This window comes from Myotis myotis, unplaced genomic scaffold (assembly GCF_014108235.1).
Source record: "Myotis myotis isolate mMyoMyo1 unplaced genomic scaffold, mMyoMyo1.p scaffold_m19_p_15, whole genome shotgun sequence".
NCBI classification, from domain to species: Eukaryota; Metazoa; Chordata; class Mammalia; order Chiroptera; family Vespertilionidae; genus Myotis; species Myotis myotis.
The window spans coordinates 11,570,525-11,579,785 of record NW_023416319.1 but is presented as its reverse complement, the minus strand read 5'-3'; the positions used below and the strand labels follow the sequence as shown (position 1 = coordinate 11,579,785).

Sequence of the window (9,261 nt, the reverse complement as noted above, 5' to 3'; positions counted from 1 at the left end):
TGGCTGCCTTCTGGATGCACCCTGCTGGGGATTGAGCCCACAACCCAGGCATGTGCCCTGACCTGGAATCGAACCATGACCTCCTGGTTCATAGGTTGATGCTCAACCACTGAGCCACGCTGGCCCAGCTGCTAAAATTATTTTAAATGTTACATATTTTGGGTTTTCTATAAATAATATTTTGATTTTTATTTTACTTATTTAATTTTTTTAAAATATATTTTATTGATTTTAGTGAGGACGGAGAGGGAGAGAGAGAGAGAAACATCAATGATGAGAGAGAATCACTGATTGGCTGCCTCCTGCACGCCCCCACTGGGGATGGAGCTGCAACTCAGGCATGTGCCCTTGACCAGAGTCAACCTGGGACCCTTCAGTCCGGAGGCTGACGCTGTATCCATTGAGCCAAACCAGCGAGGGCAATATTGTGATTTTTATAACATGTGAACAGATTAACCTCTGTCAATAATATATTTTCTAATACTGAAATCTCAGGCATGCTTATAGGTATTAGTAGAACTTGACTCCATTGCTCCCAGCCACATAAATGAGTTTTATTTTATTATTCTTGTATTAAATACTAAACAACCCCTCTTTATATAGTTTCCATTTTGGTGCAGTGATTGAAAATGAAATATTAGCACAAAATACTAATCAGTTTCAAGGTACAGGGATTTATTTTTGCCCAGACCCCAATGTTCGAAGTTATCAGGGCTCTTTAAAACTAGTGCCTCTAGCATTTCAATGACTCACATTAAATCGGTCCCTCGATCACCCAGTTTATTTTAACCTTGACCTCCCACAGCTGTACTGCTTTCCTAGGTCCAAAAAAACTCCCCGCTTCCACCCTTTTCTGCTTCTGATGAAGCAATCGCGGGGAGGACAAACCAAACCCATTCCTTTAAGAAAGATTCCGCCTCCTCTCTTATAAGCAAGCGCCTCATGCTAATTGTGGAGTCTCTCCTAAGTCACAACACTTTACTACTCAGCACTGGGAGAAGCTGCTGGCTGCTGGCTGCTGGCTGCTGGCGGCTGCTGCTGCCGCTGCTTCTGCCGCCGCCGCCGCCGCGGGTCTGAGGCTGCGGCGGGTTTCTGTGCAGCACTGCAGAACCCACACCTAGAAGACCCGCGTCTACTGCCCTGCACAGAAGAAAGCCTCGCATCCTCAGCGGGTAAGCACGATTTTTTATCCCATTTTGCTCAGAAGCTGTGTGCAAGGGAGAAGATTGCTCATCAGACATGCTTAAAATGGGTTGTGTTAATTTGCCTTCCTTTGATGGGGGGAGGGGGGTTGTCTAGATTTGTGACTGGCAAATGCCCTGCACAGAGGAGACTATTGTCTGATATGTGCCCATAACATACTTTTTTGGGGGGGAGGGGGGCTATTCATAAAAAGGCTAACCTCAATGCAAGCAAAGGCTTTTCATTTATTTGCTTTTTTAAATGCTTTTTAAAAGCCACTCCCAATATCTCTCTCCAATACTGCAGATATTCTTAAATGCCAAATAAAAATGACGGGTTAAGGATTTTTAAAAGTATTTTCTCCCCAAAGCCAGGAAGCCTTCCTCACGATCCCATCACCATGCTTTATGATTTAAAGCGTGGCTAGATTTTTGAGCAGATGGGAGATGGTGGTAGACTAAAAATGTCTATAGCCGTAGTCCAGTGAAGAGAGAAAACGAGGATAAATGGAATCACAGTTTATGCCAAGACAAGATTCATTTTCCACGCTTCATATGTGGGAAGAGGAAACTACATTTTAATCAGCACATTTTTAGGGGAGAAGGCGGGGATGAAGACGAGGAGATGGCGTGAAGTATTTGAGGGGGAAGAGTCTGCAGGGGAGGAAGGAAAGGAAATGCACCGTGGCTTGGAAGCGAAGGGATCTTGGGTGGGGAATGAAGTTTGCTGTGTGCGTTCGGGTGGGGTTGACCCCAGGGACCATGAATAACCAGAATGGCGCTTGGAGGGGTGTGCTCGGGAGTGGATGCTTGCCGGGGGTGGAGGACGTGTGTGCGGGAGGGATGTGCAAGTCGTGGGTGGCAGAGCAAGGTGCGCGTGGCTGAGAGGTCTGCCTCGAGACGAGGTCGTGGTGAGAAGCGTGGCTGGGCGGCGGGGTGGGCGGCCCAGTGTCACCTGTGGATGGAGCCACCTCCCGGCAAATGCATGTTGCAAAGTTTCCCAGGCCCCGGATTCATTCTGAAGGCTCGCGGCGCCTCGACATTTCGCCTCCAGGAGGTCAGCTCACATAAAGCCACAAGGGCGGCGGCCAAAGTGGGGGGTGAAGACCCTCGAAGGGTCCCAGGGTAGCAGGATTGAGAGAGGCCCTGCCCCTGCCCTGCCCCTCGGTGGAGCTAAGGGGGAGGAGGCGCCCCCACGGGCAACTGTGCTCGGGAGAAAAATCCAGGCCCCTCCGATGGGGGGCGTGCGGAGCTTGGACCTCAGCAGTGACCCAGCCCTGCAGACCCAACGATCAGTGCGGACAGCAGAGGCGGACCCGGAAAGAGGCCGCCCAGCCTCCGAATGGGGGGGTGGGGGGTCTCGCCCAGGTTAGAGCGGGCGACACTTCCGAGGCGCTCCTCCTCCCCTCGCAGTCGGGTTTCTGTCGGGGTCGCTTCCCGCTCCGACCCTCAGGGGACGCCTCGGATCCGAGCTGCAACGCCGGGGGAAGCGGTGCCAGGCGGCCGCCCGCGCCAAGCCCTCGCGGAGACCCCCAGGGCCGCAGCTCCACCGACTGGGCGCTCGCGCGCGTGGAGGGGGCCGCAAGGGGCGGGGCCAAAGCTCCGGAGGGGCGCGAGGGGCCGAGGGGCGTGGCCTCGAGGAGGCGGGGCCAGGGACGTCCTGTGATTCCGAGGGGCAGGGCTAAGCCGCGCAGGGGCCCAAGGGGCGGGACTAGGGGCGCTCGGGGGCTGCGAGAGGCGGCCCGTAGGGGGTGGAGCCAGGGACGCTCGGGGGCCGAGGGGCGGGGCCACGGACGCTCGAGAGGCGCCGGGCCAGTCCCGCCAGACCGCGGTCCGCCGCCCGTAACGGTCGTCAGCACTCGGGGCGCGCGGGGAAGGAGTGGGGTTTAAATGATATTTTTGAGAACCGGAGCGAGAGGCGTCGGCGACTCAGGTGTCGCGGCTTCCTGCTGCCCGGGGCTCGGCTCCTAGTCCCACCTTCCTCACGCCTCCTCCCCCTTTCCTGCCCTCCCCGCTGGAGCCTTGGGGCGCTTAAGAAGCGGCGGCGGCGGATCAGACGGCCGCTGCAGCGCCGGCGGCCGCGGAGAAAGAGGGAGGGGAGCACAAAGCCGGCTGCGCGCTCGGAGGTAAATCTGAGGGACGGGCCGGCGCTGGGGCTCAGCCCCTCCTCCCGGCGGGGTCGCGGCCGCTCCCGCAGGCTGGGCTTGCGGGGACCCTTCTGGGAGTCGCGCGGGGGTCGAGAGCGCGGTGGCTCGCCGAGGCGAGGGGACTTCCTATTGGCTGCCCCCGCGGCCGGTGACCCCCCCCCTCCTCACCCAGGGGCCGGACTGGGAGCTTCGGGTTGGCCCGAGGGGAGCGGATTTGCGCGGAGGGTCTGGGGGCGCCGCGGGGTGGGCCCCACTCTGGGGCGCATGTTGGGGGCGAGGGCTGGGAGTTGTAAAAATCTGGAGCGCGCGGCAGCGTTGGGGGCCCGGGGACCTCGCGCTCGGGAGGTGCGCTCCCGGCGGGTGGGAGGTTCCCGCGCTCGGGAAAGGTGGCGGTAACCCGGGAGGGAGCGCTGGTTCGGTTTGTTTTTCCTACTTAAGACACTTTGTTACAAGTTGGAAGTGTTCAGCCACCTTTCTCTTGCGACCCGCGTCCCCGTCGTTCCCCCCCCCCCCCCACCGCCCCACCATGCGCGCGCGCACAGACACACACACACACCCCCACCCCCGCCCCCTAGAAACACGCGTTACCAGGTAGGTTGAGTTTTCCACCCCGGGCGACAAGCGGAGTTGGCAGCAGGTCCGGCTCGCCGGTGTTTGGGACGCGTCCAGCTTCTTCGGAGGTATGCTGTTATAGCCAGGCAAGACCACAGAGACAGGTAGAAGAAGCTAGGCCTCTCTTAAAATGCCAAGAATGGCCTCAGGTGAACTTTTTGTTGTTGTTGCTGCAGAGATTTAATTGCAAGTAGGTGCCCGTTTACGATGGGAACGTAAGGAAAACCACTAATTTCTTTGGCACGTGTGCCCTTGCAGTTGACCTGCTGGGGTGGTCTGGAGAGAGACATGGAATTCAACTCAGCCAAGAGTCCCGGCATGGCTATGCTCTTATGCATGTTGGGTGAAGGAGATGATAAGGTTCTGGGGCTTGGAACCAGCTACCTGAACCTATGTGCACGCTTATGTTCAATTATGCATGTTAGACTTAGCAGGAATGAAGTGGCTCTTTTCTTGGGATTCAGTGTGCAGCATGCCCATGAGTACATCTTAATTTTGGCTCTAGAAGACATATAGTGAGGGTTTTTGTTGGAGAATAAAATAAGGGTACAGTGTCATTTGTCATTTGAAAATTAAGATGCCTAACTATTAAAATGTTTGTGCAATTAGGTATGAGAACGACTCATTTATAGGGTTGGGTTACTTTTGGAGCACAGGTATAGTTTTTATATCTCAGTCTCGATTGCATTATATTTGCCCTGTAACTCGTTTTCCTTTGCTTAAATTAAGCACATTAACTTTGCAGGGGAAGGACCAGACTCCCCCCCACCCCCCCCCCCGCCCCCAAATGGCCACTTTTGCTGTTTAACTTTTCATCTTCCTAAAGAGTTCAGTGTTAATATTGACCTCAAATACTGGCATGTTGATAGTAGTTACGTTTGAAGGGGGGGAGGGGGGAAAGCAGTGTGTCTGTTTTGAGTGTTAAACATAATTTAATACTCCTTGAGATAGTTGGTTATAAGCATTCAGTATTTTGTAGGTTTTTACATGTGTGATATCAGGACATGTTTGGTAATATTTAACATATGACTTAGGTGATCATCTACCTAGGAAATACTTTACATTATAGAAGGGTTTTATTTTCAGAATATAAATTTTATGTTCTGAAAAAGAACAGTGTACACTTTGCTATTTCCAACCCCCTTTTTTTCCAATAATGTTATACTGTAATGGATCTGAGTTTTGCTCAATGGTATTTAAAGTATGGATTTGATGTTTGTAAAACCAGAATGTTTTTTGAGACTAAGAGCACATAGAACCAGGCCACCTCCTACATACAATCTAAAACCTAGATCAATGATGGCAAACCTATGACACGCATGTCAGAGGTGACACACAAACTCATTTTTTTGGTTGATTTTTCTTTGTTAAATGGCATTTAAATATATAAAATAAATATCAAAAATATAAGTCTTTGTTTTACTATGGTTGCAAATATAAAAAAAATTCTATATGTGACACGGCACCAGAGTTAAGTTAGGGTTTTTCAAAATGCTGACACGCCGAGCTCAAAAGGTTCGCCATCACTGATAGATACAGGGTGGGGCTCAACATCTAAGGTTGCAAGGCTTCCTGCAGCAGGCCTATTATGTATGTTTTTTGTTATACCTAAGTCTGTACAGGTTGTTAGCTGTTTAATGTCACTGATCTCAAAGCAGTTTGTTAGAACTACTGGGCAAAACTTATGCATGTCATCAGGATATAAGAAACATTTCTGTTGAGAGAAGAAATCACATAAATGCATAGAAACCCAACTCTGAACAAACTGAGTGTATAGAATGTTGTGGGACAATAGTATAAGAACCTTAGCTTAACCCTGTTGTTATATGTAAAGTGCTTCGAATATAGTCTGGTGCTGAGTAAGTGCTTTATGTATTTATCATCAGTATATTAAAAACACGTTTTTGAAGACGGTTATATCATGCTACCCACCAGGTGAAGACTCAGCAAATATTTGTAACAGTCAGTATTTATTTGCTCTACCTCTGTGCCAAGCACAGTTTTATATGATTTAATTTTCTTAATCCTCATGACAACCCAATGACTAAACAGAGACCCAGGGAGGTTAAGTATTTTACCCAAGGTATACAATTACCAGGTGGCACAGGTTAGTTCTGAACCCAGGGTCTGGCCCAAGAGTAAGCCCATGTAACTAGTGAGCCCTTAAACTCTATTACACTCCTGGTAATAGTTGCAAATGATACTTCACAGTATGCCCAAGACTACAGCTGTGCATGTGTCTTGTTTAGCCACACCCTCCAATATTAATACCACCAATAGGTTGTGTTTAAACCTGAAGGGTGGTGATTAATCTGCATTAAGTAGAATCACCTTTTGACTTTGGAAGAGGATTTTCACACAACATATGTTTAGCTAGGATGCTAGAGTATATTATTTTAATTACTAATAACATTAAAATCTTTTTTTTTTTAAAGCTTGCCAAGTATATAGGGCTCCAACTGGCCCATCGGGCAATGATGCACCTACAAGAGGTTCAGGTTCTGCACTAAATCAGTGGGCCTGATCTTCTAATTACCAACACCATACCCACCTGAGATAGATTTTTTTTTTTTAATTTTTTTTTTTTTTAAATATATTTTATTGATTTTCTACAGAGAGGAAGGGAGAGAGATAGAGAGTTAGAAACATCGATGAGAGAGAAACATCGATCAGCTGCCTCCTGCACATCTCCTACTGGGGATATGCCCGCAACCCAGGTACATGCCCTTGACCGGAATCGAACCTGGGACCTTTCAGTCCGCAGGCCGACGTTCTATCCACTGAGCCAAACCGGTTTCGGCTGATTTTTAACTTATATCTGTCTTAAGTTCCACCTGAGTTGCCCTTAAAATTAACCTTAAGTGAAAAGATGGAACTTGTGACTTCACTCACATTCCTGTGTGTTGCTGCTTCACCAGTGTAGTTGATAGGTAAAACAAAATTAATTATAACCTAAATTAGGAGCCATTTTAAGTAATGTATAGAATTATTGTAGAGACCTGATAAGTCATTTTTTTTGACAAGTTAGTGAGATGTAATATAAGGGGAAAATGTTTAAAAATAAGCATATGTTGAATTTAAAAAGCTCAAGCTGTATCAGAGACACAAGTTACTAACTACTCTGTTTCTCACATTAAATAAACACAATATTCAGTGCTATTTCCAATTTCTTTGGAAATATTAAATTTATAGAGTTTGAATAGGAAAAAATTTACTGTCTAATCCAGAGTACTATTCTTCCCTTTAAACGTAGATACTCTATTTGAAATTAATTGACCAATCATAGGCTGTCATGTCATTCCAGATTCAAAATGAGTGACCTAATACTTTATTTTATGTCTTCTTTGTTAACACTTTATCATTGGATCTTGGGGTCCTTGCCAAAGTATTTATAGATGAGATTGTTATGAGGTCTTTCAGGTTCTGCTGGAGACTAAATCCTCTTGGCCAAAAGCCAAGACAATCTCAAATTTTTACTGTAATGGGTTGTATTAAGAATCCTCTCTAAGTCATGCAGGTTAGACGTCTTTTATTGGCAGTGACTTGAAAGGAAAAAAAAAGTCTGTTATCCCTTATGTATGATAATTAGATGAATTTAATTATTTCTTTCTTCCAGCAGTAGCTAGTTATGGACACACATGCATGTAACCATTCTACTTGGGGGATACTTTTCCTTTCAGGAAAGGTCACCTGGCATTCATGCAGTATTTCAATACTAACAGCATGCACAGAACAAGAACTATAACTGAAAATTAACCAAAAGTGTTGGAGAAAAAAGGTTCATGGGAATTTTCTTGGTTTATTTATTGTATGTGTATTTTAATGTTGGTTTTTAAATATCTAGACAAGTTTCATAATAATGTTCAGACTTATTTGCACCGTTGAAAACATATCTGAATGTTAAGAAAGTACTGTGTAACTTACCCTACAGCCTTAGATGATAGCATAGAAGAGAATCAGTTTCTTGTTTCCTTATGTTGAGTATCTTTGAAAAGCTGCATTAATAATCTCTTTTAGCTTTCTAGGACATTACTTACTACACTGAAGGAGCAATTTAACAAAGAGTATCTTAGAAACCTTAAAGAATGAATGTGGCTGTCAGTACTGTCTAGCATAACCCAAAAAGTGGTAGCCTGGTCACGAAAAGGTATGAAGTGGATGGAACCCATCTTTGATGTTGAAAGGTTTACCATATTAATAAATTTCAGTCTTAGGAAGATAGTATAGACTAGTTTTTAACTATGCGAAAGCTGTACTGTTATTGTAAAAGACATATAGGGTTTGACATAATTCTATCTTTATAACGAGTTTAGATCAAAATTGAGCTTTTACCTGATGTCAGTCTGATCTGAATCACCACCATAAACTTTAAATTTATTTTTTTAAAAAGTTGGCTTTAGTTTAAGCTTAATTGTGAATGGTAAGATTCCCTGATGTAAGATGAACTTTGAAATCTCTTTGCTTCAAATTGCCTGAAACTGAGCCTGAGGATATTGGTGTATGTATAGGTAGTACATTAATTAGCACTTAAGGTTGCTACCTCCTCAAACAAAGCTACAGTTTGAACCTCAGGTTATGAAACTCACTTTTTTCTGCTGTAGGCATACATGATTTCCATAGGCTAAAAATTTCCCACAACCAGCCAACCAGGGGATAAAAACACTTTTTAGAAACTTAAGAGCAAAAACAACATAATGTTCTTAAAATCAATGTCTCAGGAAATATACTGTATATATTAATAAAATGTAATGTTCACAATGTGCACTAAGGCAAATCAGCATCAAGGTAAGCAATGGATTAAGCAACATGAAAACCTAACTCTATGTAACATACATGAATTTATTCTTTTTGGTAACTCTCATACCCCTTTAAATTTATCCTTGTAATTTTTACTCCCCATCTGCCACTTAGGACGTACCTCCTTGATGGAAGAGGGAAGGACAATGCAGGAGTGAGTTCAGAGCCTGCTTTACTCAGCTCCCATGGCTGTTGTTGATTGCCTGCTGGGGGAGTTGGAATTCCAATGATGTAAAAAGCAATCAGGCTGGAGAAATGCTGAGTTTTTCAGTATCTTGGGGACTTGATGCATGCCTTTAATTTGTCACCATCAGCAATGTTTCTGTGAAGTTCTTCCACAATGGCTCAGCTCATCCTTTGCAAGGACAGCATTTCCTTTTTCCTTTTCCATACAATATTCTCATCCTGTCATCTTTTGATCTTCTGGAATGACTAAATGCCATAGCAAAAAGATGGATTTACTCAATATCCTCATGGAGAAGGTAATTAGGCTTATTTTGTATGTTTGAAGAACTCTATTTTGG

The 9,261-nt window shown here is 45.9% G+C and overlaps 1 protein-coding gene across 5 annotated transcripts in view; it reads left to right on the top strand.

Annotated features, from left to right (window-relative positions):
• Positions 1-955: 955 nt before the first annotated feature.
• Positions 956-9,261, top strand: part of ADD3 (adducin 3) — a 125,139-nt gene continuing 116,833 nt past the window's right edge. For 3 of the 5 annotated variants that reach the window (XR_004972126.1, XM_036336043.1, XM_036336040.1), the window contains exon 1: positions 958-1,172. The gene's annotated coding sequence lies outside the window, so the exon portion shown is untranslated. Of the gene's footprint in view, positions 1,173-2,989; positions 3,308-9,261 lie in introns of those variants that run through there. The other 2 variants (XM_036336044.1, XM_036336041.1) reach the window with 2 other exon arrangements.